Here is a 13,730-nt window from a genome sequence, read left to right on the forward strand (position 1 = left end):
TATCACACAGCAAGACAGACCACTCAGTTTGAAAATACAGACCGTAGATTTCACATCTCTCAGCTACAGCAACGCAGAATTTCTTTCATTTTATAATAGGTGATTTGCCTCATAGATAATAAAATGGATTAAATGATCTTACACATCTGAATACAAGGCTTTAAAATGTACATCCAGGTGGGCAGTGAGAACCTGAAAAAGGGAACATAGACTGTGAAATAGCCATGTAATCCAAGGATTGTTTTCACTTAACACTGAGTTATGCTAACAGTGATCTCAGATAAAAATGAATGGGCAATGTGGCAGTCTTCAGACTGTGTGTCCATCTGGAATTGCTAACACTCATGGGAAAAGGTGACTAAGGGAACACTTCAACCCAATTAGAACTTCCTGAGCTTATCTGCCCTTCACAGTTTCCAAACTACTTTTATTTTTTTAAATATGATTTAATCCAGGAGATATGAAAATACAAAGGCAGATCCTTGTCATCCCCAAAGGCAGGTTAATAATGCATTCAGCTTCAAATCATCATTCACATTGATAAAACTGACCTACTTTTCATCTCTCAGAGAGAAAACGTCCTATGAGGTTTTTTGGTTTTTTTTTTTTTTTTTTTTTTTTCATATAGAAATGTTGCCTTTCGGTGCCTTTCTTCTTTCATACTATAATTAAAGCTGGCATATCACTTCAAAATGTTAAATGAAATTTGGTTCATTTTCAGGCCTGGCGTTTTTAATGAGTTAGCATCTCTGCTGACTGAGACAAGCCCGTTTGGTGCTTTGCATGCCAGGGAATCTTTCTGACAGTTGTGATCGTGATGCAGATGTTTTGCTTCATGGGGATTTTCCAACAATGTCCCTAATGAAAATACATGCCTACTTCCTGGCAAATAAAATTTTTTTTCGTTCCAAACAAAATTTTCCAATGCCTTCACCCTATCATAGCAAATGTAAACAATGATTGCTGTCCCCACATCGTTTTTTTGCTGAGTTCTGTTGCATCAATAAAGAGAATTACTTCTTTTCATTCACTCTTTTCCCCCATTTGGTTTTGATACAAAATCTTTTATTTTTTTAACAAACATTAAAATTAAAGGTTTTCATTGAAGGTTTCTTTTTGTCTTTTCTTTTCCTTTTTTTTTTAACCTATTTACTTTACATCTGACTCACTGCCTCCCCCAGGAATCCCCTCCCAAAATCCTTTTCTCCACCCCTGCCCTTCTGCTTTGAGCAGAGTCCCCCTGGGTATCCCCTTACCCTGGTATATCAAGTCTTTGCTAGGATAGGTATATCCTCTCCCACTGAGGCCAGACAAGGCAGCCCAGGTAGAAGAACACATCCCATGAACAGACAGTGAGAGGCGAAGGACATTGTCAATAGGACAAAATGGCAGCCTATAGATTAGAAAAGGATTTTTTCCAACCTTACCTCTGACAGAGGGCTAATATTCCAAAATTTATAAAGGACTCAAGAAGTGAGACACAAATAACATAATTTAAAAAATGGAGTACAGAGCTATACAGAGAATTCTCAACACAGAAATCTCAAATGGCAGAGAAGTACTTTAAAAAAATTTTTAAAATATTTTTAATTTTTTTATCGGATATTTTATTTACATTTCAGATGTTATCCTCTTACCCCATTTTCCCCCACCCAGGAACCCCCTATCCTATCCCCCATCCTCCTGCTTCTATGAGGATGTGCCCCCACCTACACCCCTTCTCACCTCCCCATCCTCGAAGTCCCCCACACTCAGCGTCCAGCCTTCATGGGACCAAGGATCTCCTCTCCCACCTATGCCCGACAAGATCATCCTCCCCTACATATACAGCTGGAGCCATGGGACCCTCCCTATGTGCTCCCAGGCTAGTGGTTTAGATCCTGGGGGCTCTGGTTGGTTGGTATTGTTGCTCTGCTCATGGGGCAGCAAACCCTTTCAGCTCCTTCAGCTCCTTCTCCCTAACTCCTCCATTGGGAACCCCTATGGTAAGCTGTGAGCATCTGCCTCTGAATATGTCAGACTCTGGCAGATCTCTAAGGAGACAGCTATGTCAGGCTCCTGTCAACATGTATTTCCTGCCATCCACATCAGCATCTACCTTTGGTGACTGCTCATGGGATGGATACCCAGGTGGAATGGTCTCCAGACGGCCCCTCCTTCAGTTTCTGTCCCACACTTTGCTCCATATTTGCTCCCTTGAGTATTTTGTTACTCCTTCTAAGAAGGACCGAAGCACCCACACTTGCTCTTCCTTCTTCATAAGCTTCATGCGGTCTGTGAGTTGAATCTTGGGGGTTTCAAGCTTCTTAAGCAGGTCGAGAATGGAGTGGGGAATGATCATAGTTACAGTGTTTGAGTCCTACAAGCTGTCTCCTAGAAGAGATCTGCCATGTCATCTCAATCCTTATGTTTGGACAATTGTTCCACTCTCAACCCAGACATAAACAGGGGTGCGCCAAGATACACTACTCTTGGATTTATGGGTAGGAATGCCTTGTGTAATTTAGTAGAATACATGGAAATAATGAAAAAAGATCTGCGTTATCAATATATTAACAGATGTTTTTAAAAAGTGAAAATCTATAAAATTCAACTGAAATTTGGAAAAGAAAATTCAAGATATGATTTGAGGTATAAATGATACAATCTTGTATCAAATATCTTTTCATATCCTCCCAAATGACACATAAGTCTTTGAGTAAGCATAATGTTATTGTGCAGTGTATAAAAATTACCCTTGTGTTAGCCAAATGTTGATTTCTATGCCCCCATTTCTGATTGCAATATGAGATTATGAGAACCTCCTATCTCAATGTTGTGTAAACATTGCTCCCCAGTTATTTCTTGATGGGTCAATAAAGCTAGCTGAGCAGGGGAGGGAATAGGGCTGGACTTCCTCCCAGCCAGGGGAGGAGGAGAGAGACAAAGAGGGGATTAGCCACTGGGATAGAGTCCAGTGGACACCATTAAAAAAAAAAAAAAAAAAAAAAAAAAAAAAAAAAAAAAAAAAAAAACCACCAAAAAAAAAAAAAAAAAAAAAAAACAAAAATAAAAAAAAAAAAAAAACAACAAACCACTTGGAGCCCAGAGAGCCAGATCAGTACTAAAATGGAAATATCATAGGGCTTTCAAATGGGAGATAGCCACATTATTTTAGAGGATTAAAATAGAGTAACATTGTTCAGTTGTTGTACCCTTAAAGATTGTTAAATAAAGTAGTCGAGTCTCAATTAGTTTGGAGCTAGCTGGATTAAGAAAAAAGATCTCCAACACTCTTTTAAATAACACTAACAACTCAGGTACAGGAGTTCTATTGTAGATGTATCCATTTGGAACTGGGCTTCAAAACTGCATTTTGATTGGCTATGGTTTGTACTACTGTAAAATATGTTACCCTAAATGAGGGGTGAGAACTAAAATAATCTGAATATAATGATAAATATTTACAATATACTTAGGGATTATGCTGATTTCTGTGCTCCCTTATCTGACTACAATCCTTATTCTGAGAACCTCCTATCTCAATATTGTATAAACATTACTCCCCAATTATTACTTGATGGGTCAACAAAGATCCATGACTTTACTAGCCCTGAGTAGTTAGTTGGCAGGGTTTCCAGCACAATGCATGATTTCCTCTTTAGTTGAGCTCATGAGTTCATCTAAAATCCAATTAGAGAGCTGTTGGTTACTGCTGAGATATGCGTGCCACTAATGAACCTTATGGTCAGTGTGCCATGCTGGTGTCATTGGTTCATAGTCATCAAAGCTATATAGCACTTTGGGTTGCTTTCCTCCTTTGGAGGCTTGCATGGAGACTTCTGGTACCATGAACCATTTCTCAGGGTTGAAGTTTTCAAATCACTTTCAGATAAAAGGCCTCTGGGCCCTCTATGTGAAGTGCATGGAGTCTTCAACAGGAAGGACTTACCTTCCATTTCAAGGGGTCAACTAAGGGCAATGGCAATAATGTGTATGCTTGACAAAGAACTCAAGAGGGCTTCTCATGCCTGATGTTGGAATTGTGTTAAGTGATCTTTGACTCTTGGAGGAAGAAATGTGAGCCAAGAGTAGAAATTTTCATTTAAACCACATATGTATATTTGGGTATATTATAGGGCTTTTTAGGTTAATGCTTAAGGGTACAATTACTTGTGTCCTTTTTAGACATCCTTTTGGTTATTTTACCTCTTCCTCCTCCTTTTCCTTTTCCTCTTCCTCTTCCTCCTCTTCTTCATTAGTCTACCTCCCTCCCACTCCATAGCTACAACTGCCCCCACCCCATATTTCCCATCAGTTCACTTCTACCCTATTATTCTATGCTCTGTTGCTTCTGTCTCCTCCATCTTAGCAATGGATTCATTTTATTTTTCTGGTTTCTGCTATTACTCCTCGATATATAATCACACCTGAAGAATTGGAACTAGGAACCTCAAACAAGAGAAAACATGCATGAAACAGCTAGAAGAAAATATAGACAAAACTGTACATGATATAGGTGTAGGAAAGAACTTTCTGAAAAGGACTCCATTTGTCCAAAAATTAAGGCCAACAATTGACAAGTGGGACTAAACTAGATTTTCTGTACAGCTAAAGATACAATGAACTGTTTGAAGAGGAAGCACACAGAATGAGAAAGAATGTTTGCCAGCCATATATTTGACATATATGTGTATACACATACATACATATATGTCAGACACAAGAAATGATGGGTGGACAGGGAATGGAATCCTCTTTCACTGTTGGTGGTTTTGCAAACTCATCTATCCACTCTGAAAATCAGCATAGAGCAGCAGTTTATTGACCTGTGGGTCACAACTCCTTTGGGAGTCGCAAATCATCTATTCTGCATATCAGATACTTACATTATAATTCAAAACCATTGCAAAAACTATAGTTATAAAGAAACAACAAAATAATTTTGTGCTTGGGGGTCACTATAGCATGAGAACTGTGTTAAAGAAACTCAAGTATTTAGGAAGATTGGTAATTATTGACATAATGAGAGTTTTCAAAAAGCTAAAAATAAATCTATCATATGATCAGGCTCTACCACTCCTTAGCATATGCCTGAAGGACTAGACATCATATTCTACAGGTATATCTCAGCCACCTTCATTGCTGTTCTATTCAGAATAGTTAGGAAATGGAAACAATGTTTGCCTGATGAATGCTTAATGAAAATGTGGTAAATATACACTATGAAATTCTACTCAGCTGGAAAGAAAAGTGAAATCCTGAACTTTGCAGGTAAATGGAACCAGAAAAGATTATATCAAATGAAGTGTAAATGTTGTTTGCTTTGTTTGTGTTTAATCAATAGAGGATTTATCATGGGTGCCCTACACTTCTTTGGTGACTGAACCATCATCATTAGGGCATACGATTACAAAACTCAACAGAACAGAAGGAGCATGGGCAGTCTGCATAGGCCAAGCCAACTAAAATCTATGTCAATAGCATTTTGGGGAGGTCCCTGTGTACATATGGAAGCGGATTACAAGCCTTCATTGAGAGAACACAGTAGCCACCTTGCTGTAAAACAAACCTTGAACTTCTAGATTTTGCCTTCCTTTAAAAAACAAAAGAAAAATGTTGGATTGTACTCATTTCCCTGATCTACTTCAGTTTCCTAGATTTTGCCTTCATTTAAAAAACAAAAGAAAAATGTTGACTTGTACTCATTTCCCTGATCTGCTTCAGTTTTCTATTTTAATCTGCAACAAAATGGAAAACAGAGTCACTTTTAGGGAGTATATATTTTGCTGATAAATAAATGAGTTGAAAGTAGAGGGCCTTAGTGATGTCGGCTGCAAATTCTCATCCATTTTAAAATCAGCCAATTTTCTCCCTTTACTTTTTTTCAAGGCGATATATGTTTGAGCCAGAACTCCACTTTAGTAACCGCTTAAGACCTGGTGATTGTGTTATAAGACTACTATTCATCTTATGAGATTAATTACAGACAACAAGCACATACTTAGAATATGTACTATAGAACACGGGAGGACAGTTAGAATTTTTCCTACAGAAAGCGCCTTTCTGTAAAGAGTATAGTCTGCTGTTCTGGTATTGATGAATCAGGGTGGTGCAAACAAAGACAAGAGCCCAATCCAGCATTCTTCATCCTGACACTTTTTTTTTTTCTTTATAAAAATCTGAATAACCCACTGCTCAGACTGCAGTTCCCAGCTGAGGGTGAAGAAGAAAATACTTAGCCTCCTTTCAGCTCTCATGCTCATAAGAAACATGATTCTTACCCTCTTTGTCACACCCTTGTGCTTTTGAGAGTGATATTCCTCTTTAAAGTGATCCAAGCTGGAGGTCTGTCAGTGTGCCGGAGCATTAGAAGTCTGCTGCATGCCATGTAGAGAGAGGGCTTATTTCAAACACATTTTCTCAGGCATGCTGTGTTACTACTGGACTTGAACTCACTGATAATGATTCACTTCTTAAAAAAAAAAAAGCTTAAACATTAACTGAGATTTGAAAAGGTGATGAGAAACTCACAGGAACCTGTTGCTGTATTGTCTCTGGAAGAAGTATTGCCTAATTCATGCTTACAGAGTTTTCCTGGACCATCATTGTTTATAACAGGAATCGATGGTAGTTAGTCCTTCTGTTCAAATGATCGATTTAAGATGTGAGATCAGGCCTAGGTGATACATTCCCATCGTATAAAGGAACACAGTTCATAAACATGGAGACCAAACTATTTTACGAGGTTTACAGATTAATAAATTCTGTTTCACCCACATAGAGCATTCACAAAAGTTGACTTGGTCATAGTTAACACAGTTATAACCTCAACCGTTGGATGTTTATATTGGAAAAGGACTCAATGTGGAGATGGCTCAGTCAATAAAATGTTTGCCTTCCAAGATTGGAGCTTAATCCCTGTATGCCACAGAATAAAACTATGTATGTAACAACACACTTGTAATCCCGGAACTGGAGAAGTAGAGACAGATGGAGACTGGTGGATTGCATTCCAAGGAGACTCCACTTCTCACAAAACAAGATGAGTAGTTCCGAAGGAGTAACACAAAAGTTTGTCCTCTATCCTCTGTACGCACAGGCACGCACACGCACACACACACCTTGTTGTAAACAAGCCTTGAACCTACAAGTTGTACCTTCATTTAAAAAAACAAAAGAGCAAATGTACTTGTCCAAACAGGAAAATACACAAACCAGCATGCACACACACACACAAAGAAAAGAGAAAGAATGTACAAAGGAAGGAAGGATGGAAGGAAAGAAGGAAGGAAAAAAGAAAGGGAGGGAGGGAGGGAGGGAGGGAGGGAGGGAAAAAAGAAGGAACCAAATCCTTCATTTCCCTATGTTGAGATCTATTTTGAGAGTTACTGTTATCATCCAGTCAGTCTTTAGTGGATCTAAAATGATTTTATCATATGAATTTTCTAAAAGACCACAAACATTCAGACCATGACAGTTAGCAAAATAAACAGTGGCTTTTCGTCTTTCAATTATCTTTTCATATATATGTTATGGTACATTTGTAACGTTAAATATGGCATCACCTTGAAGATACTGTGGACAGCATTGAATTTATGGAAAACATTTTTCCAAAATATTTAAAATATAAAATAAGACTATATACATCATCTAGACAAATTCATAAACAACTCATATATACCTCATAGACCTATCACATAACTATCTACACTGGGCACATTTGGGCTGTATCTGCTTTCTGACCAAGAGAACTGCTTTTTAGTATTGCTGTACTTGTTTTTCAGAAGTAACTTGTTGCCTACTGAACAAATCATTCCAGGTTGTAAGTGGAGCCCCTCTGGGCAACATCCTCTCAAACTGAGGACCAAGGGACACAGGGAATTTTTCTGTCCAATTAAAAAAGGCAATAGCACAGCAATAGAGTGAGATCCAAGGATGTGTCTACCTCTCACTGTAGAGTAGTCCAACCTAACCCTTCTGGAAGGGAACTTCCCTTATAGCCCAGTGGCTGGCTGACAGTTCTGGTAGGAGTCCAGGCAAAAGCAATCTATCCCATCTGCCTAGGTTTCTTGAGTGAAGGCATCATCATCAACTATGAACACAACCTCTGTCACTCTTTTGATAGACATTTATAAATGCATAGAATAGTTTTTCTTCCTTGTTTGGTATCATGAGTGCCAGGAAGGACACTTCAAGAAAAACAAGTTAAATAGGATGACAGAATGGTCAAAGTTCACTACATTATCAAGAGCAAGAATAAGGAACTATATAACTCATGGGATTGTGCAAGAGCACAATCAGATCTTCATCTCTTCTCTAAAGTGGACCACAGCTACTTCGTTCTCTGGAACATACAGAACAAAAAAAGTGCAAGGAGCACAAACCTTAGAAGTCAGAAATAATGTGGAGAATGATATACAGAAATCATCCTTAGACTTTGAGTCCTAGAATTTGTTTTCAGGCATGAGAAGACTCACTTCAAAGTTATCTGATGAACACTGGAAATTCAACAGTAACTCAGTAGAGATATAGCAGCCTTTTTTTTTTTTATCTGTACTGCCATATTCAAAGATCTACTGAGGAAGATGGCAGAGGAGAGTTTACAATCTCCTATCTGAATTGCAACCTCTGATGGGTGGTGTCAAGAAGACCCAGGATAGGTATCAGCTTTGTATTCATCCAGGTTAAGGAAGGGTGTTAGCTTCCTCCACAATCTCCACTCTGCAACAATCACTCCCAGATTTCAAGATGTACCCCTGGACCTCCAAACAGCACATCCTAATCTACCTCTTTCAAAGGATAAAATATGCCTGCTATTTGTGAAGAATAAGCCAATTAGTCCATCCAAATTCAAAGATATTTATAGCTTATTCAGCTGTTCTGGTTTCTGAAGGAATCAGTCCCTGCCAACATTTCTGGGAATGGACCATTCACAAACTTAAATGTACCCCGAGGATTTGTAAAAAACTCTTTCAAGACTGGAAAGCAAATGCCATCAGGACAAAACAACCGCCAGACAATTCAACTGCAGAATGGTGATTGTGTTGTTTAAGATGTTGTTCCAGCAATTATTTTGCTAAAGAAAAAGCCGAGAGATTAATATGAACCTGGACTATGAATTGGAGAGATTTTGTTTTACAATTTGAAGAACATTGCCTGCATTCATGCTTTGAATAATAAGTTTTCTGAAAGAATCTCGTTTCTATATTGGATATTATTTTAAACCTCTTACAATGTGAAAAGTAATAAATTTTTAATGCTGAACTGTGACATTGCTTAATTTTTCTCATATGACAGTCAGTGAATCCAGCACTAAATTCTGATGAATGATTTTTTAACAAATTAATCATAAATAAATTATATGCTTGTTCTTTCTCTCTCCAATTTCTTTCACTCAGAAGAAAGACCATAAATACTCTTGCATGAATCAAGGATTCATCCCTTTATTATGTTAAGTAGTAATTTATTTTAGAGTTATACATCTCTTATTGATTCACCCATTAATGGGCATCTGGATTATCCCATCAGAAGTAGGGTTGCTTTTAGGGCCATCTGGAGATAGACTAGATTAGATTGTTTTTTTAAACACTGGTTGCAGTTTGCAAAACTTTATAGAAGAGGCAATATATCAGTATCTATCAGTGTTGGGAATGCATATGACTGTGAGTCAGAAGTCCACCTAAAAAACTTTTCATAAACAGGTAGTTTGAGATTTATAAAACCCAAGCTTATTTGTGTTGGGATAAGATGGGAACACAAAGTGTTCTTCATTTGGATAGATCCAATGGATTGTGTTACATCTGTATTAGAGTGCTTTAAGTAGAAACAGCATTAATATGTATCAAGAGGTGGTAATTTCCTTGATCTTGCTAAAAGATAAAACAAAGACACTCTATAAAAGAAAATAATAACGTGATATTTGTAATTGATAAATGAAATAGACAAGGAGTAAACACAAAAAAATTGTTGGCAAAATGATGGACTGGGTATTAGGACTATCTTGTACCTCACTGGTACAAATAGGCATAATTATGCTTTAATTGTATTTTGAGAGAAAAGTTTTATTTTAACAGGAAGGGTAATATGTAGGAGGAGCTAAGGTGGGAGGAGTACTGAGAGGAAGAGAAGGAGCAAGGAGAAAAGAAGGAGAGGAGAAGCTAGGTGATGAGAGTGAGAGAGAGAAGTGGGGGGCAGACATGGAGGCAGATGTTCATGTGTCTCCACCAGTCAAAGATAGTTGATATATCTAGGTTGGGTATTGGGTTACACTTCTGATTGAGCATTACCAAACTTATAAAGCTTTTGATTAACATTTTTAAAACATTGTATAAAAGCAAAAAGGAAAAGGGGGCATGGGATAGGGGTTTTCTAGGGATGGGAAATGGAAAAAGGGGATGGCATCTGAAATGTAAATAAAATATCCAATTTTAAAAAAGGAAAAAAAATGTTGGCAGTTGTTCTTTCAGGGGAAATCATAGACTATTTCAATTTCTTACTCATATAGTTTTATATTTTGCTGTTTATGTAATGTTAGTAAACTACTTTTACTTTCAAAGTCACTTCATAAAAACTTTGTTTCTTTATTCCTTCTCCTGGGATATATTTGAGTTGAAAATGAGCATATGTAACTTATTCCAATTAAAAAGTAATATTTGCTTGTTTGGTTAGTGCCAACATAGGATAAAGGCTAGGATTATAAATTTAAAAGAAAGAAGATGGTGAATTTGACTCAATTTCTTGCTGTATATTTCTCTGATAGGATCACATAAACACAGAGGTCTGTAAGACATTTAAATGTAAAGCAAGCAAATTATACTTTAGAACATACAGTTTTTTCCTCTGGATACCACACCTACATATTTAGCTGTCTGCTAAAACATCTCTTGAATGTCAGAAATTAGATGCCAGTTGTCCAAGGTAATCTTATTCTCCCACATCCTCTATCCTCACTCCACTGACTCTCTTTCCATCTTCTCTCCTCTAGAGCCAAACATAACCAAACTCTCCTGTTTGCTCCTTAATGGCATGAATAACACCACCCTGATTTTTTTTTTGTGTGTGTGTGTGTGTGTGTGTGTATGTGTGTGTATGTGTGTGTGTGTGTGTGTGTGTGTGTGTGTGTGTGTGTGAGAGAGAGAGAGAGAGAGAGAGAGAGAGAGAGAGAGAGAGAGAGAACATGGACTAGAATTTTTACCATTTATCTAACATTCCAATTTAGTTGGGTATCCAGAATTTTTTATTACAGCCTTATTGACTATAATTTAAATCTAACCTGCTGAGTCATCAGGTTGATTCTTAGTAACTGAGTTGCTTTTCCTCCATCCTCATTTGATGAGCTGGTATGGTGCCTGTAACCATGACATCACACACCTAAGGGGTGCAAAATATTTGATTGATTCTCCCAACAAATTTTAAGTGAAACTGATTTTACATATCTTACAAACTCTTCCTGGCAAAATTTAAAACTGTCGAGCCAAGATTTTTTCAATGAAAACAAACAAACAACATTCTTAAGCTAAAGCATTTTCAACCCCCTCTCAAAATAAGCAAGTGGAGATAATCCACTGGCTTTGAATATTGTTACACTAATTGGAAATGACATGTTCCCAAAATTTTGCTCAGGCATTTCCTGTCACAGGAGAATCTGGCTGTGTGACAGGGACAGGACAGGAATATCTCCCTCAAGGGAATAATGTGTTTGAACTACAAGGAAAGATATTTTTCCCTGGTGGCTTGGCTACCTGCCATATGGTCCCTGAAGAAATTCACTGTTATTTGTGTTCTCTGTTTCCTCCTCAATATTATTAACTTACCCATATGAATTAATGTGTGCTACCTTATGAAAGTTATATGTTTTAAGTATCCATTGGAATTATAAACCAATTATAAAAAATAAGCATTGAAATAAAGGTTAATGTTACAGTTTCTTAAAATTAGAGTCATTCTTCAGTTTTATAGTTGCACAACTAATTATTTTGCTTTTATATAACAGAATAATTAGTCGTGAAGCCATAAAACTGAACAAAGTATTTTCTATTCCTCTGGGAAAATTAAGTGTATTACCTAGTCATTTTAATTCACTTAAAAACGAGTGCTATAAATAACTTCCAGCAAATTTCTAAATTGGTAGAGATTTAAAGGATGTGTTATGTAACATACCTGCAGCTCTCGTACACACTTCTGAATTTTCACACTAAAAGCAAGGGAAAAACCATTTGCTGTCTCAATAGATGGAACATTTAATCCTTTTTTTTTCTTCTTCTTTTGCAAACACCATCCTAAAGAAGTCTCATATCTTTTCCATATGATTTAGGTGGTAGGACACAAGAGAAGTTTCTTAATGTGTCCTTCTCAATGAGCTTTATCTATAAACAATAATTCAGAAAAGAGCCTTCATTTTTTTTGTAAATTGAGTAAGCAAATGATCATATATTTCAAAGTACCATTTTGCCCCACACTTTCCTAATTTACATCTAAATCCTGGCATTGGAGATCACTTGCAATTTAATAGTACATTTTCCTTCAGTCCAGGAACACCACTTCACATAAATTCACTTCAAAACCTAAGATTTGTCACAAATTATGGACAATTTCCATTCCAGCTGCAGTCCAGTTTTTGTCCTTGAAAGTAAATTCTAATTGAAATGGATTCCTTCGAAGCAGAGTGCAGAAGTCGCACAGCTGAGCTTAGAAATATGCATGTGGTCAGTGAGAACCAGGCTTGAGGTTTCGGTGTTTTTCAGAGGAGAGTGTAGTCCCAGAGTGAGGAGAGATTGCATCCTCCTCTGTGTTCCATTCTTCTTCCTGACACTGCCAGTCCAATAAGGCAAGGGGAGAGCACCACAGGAAATGAAAGCTAGGGTGCCACTTTGTCAAATATTCTCTAATACACTTCTTTCTGGAAAAAAATGCAGAGAATGTCACTTGGGCCCAGACACCTGAATCAAGCTGCTCTCTGAATCAAACCTGCCTGGTTTGAGCTGATCTGATGGTAGAATATAAAATAAAAGGACTCCCTACACCAGCCCCCAAAAGCAGGAAGCTTTTCTCTGACTCTTGTGGCTGTTATCTTTTAGGGACAATATCACCAGCACCAGTTAAACCATTGACTAATACAGTTGCTGACTGCAGAACAATCACATGAGCGAGGGTCCTTCCATAGCAGGTGTGGCAAGCAATTAGAGAGCGTGCTAAAGCTAAAATGTGTAAGTTGCATCAGAAGGTTTCCATCCCAACGCATCATGCTTTCCTTAAGTCTTTAAATACAGTGTGTCTGATTTTGTCGTTAATTGTAAGTGATACTAGTCTACTGATGCTTTGTCTGTCTCAAGAAGTGACATGTGTTGTCGAACAACATTAATGACATTATAGAAATACTTAAAAGTATTCTCTGGGATTTTGTTGCTCCAGACAATAAATTTCATTGCCATTACAAACTCTTGACACTCCTAATTAAAAGCTGTACATCTACCAAGTGCTACTGTGCACACTCCGATGTGCTGAGCCTTGGACCACATCATTGCTCATGTGCTCTGTGCTTCTCCCACAATTGTTCCTTTTATCCTGAGTGCACATCGCTTTCTACGCCTGCTCACGACTTAACTGAGTCTAGCATCACTTTCAGGTTTCACCAAGTTGCTGACAGCTATGCTGATGGTTCCTAGTTTAAGTCAATTACAAACAGAGATGCTATTTGGCACCCACATCTCATTTCTACATGAACACGACTTTTATTTGTCTTGAACAAA

General features: G+C 37.6%; 1 protein-coding gene and 1 long non-coding RNA gene across 6 annotated transcripts in view; one reads left to right on the forward strand and one right to left on the reverse strand.

Annotated features, from left to right (window-relative positions):
• LOC143436158 (uncharacterized) overlaps nt 1–6,429 on the reverse strand; it is a 95,799-nt gene extending 89,370 nt beyond the window's left edge. For both annotated transcript variants that reach the window (XR_013106356.1, XR_013106355.1), the window contains exon 1: nt 6,264–6,429. This is a non-coding gene — a long non-coding RNA (uncharacterized LOC143436158). The remainder of the gene's footprint in view (nt 1–6,263) is intronic.
• Lin7a (lin-7 cell polarity scaffold A) overlaps nt 1–13,730 on the forward strand; it is a 140,085-nt gene that overhangs the window by 73,594 nt on the left and 52,761 nt on the right. The gene's annotated exons all lie outside the window — the stretch shown is intronic.

Source organism: Arvicanthis niloticus, chromosome 22 (assembly GCF_011762505.2).
Source record: "Arvicanthis niloticus isolate mArvNil1 chromosome 22, mArvNil1.pat.X, whole genome shotgun sequence".
NCBI lineage: Eukaryota > Metazoa > Chordata > Mammalia > Rodentia > Muridae > Arvicanthis > Arvicanthis niloticus.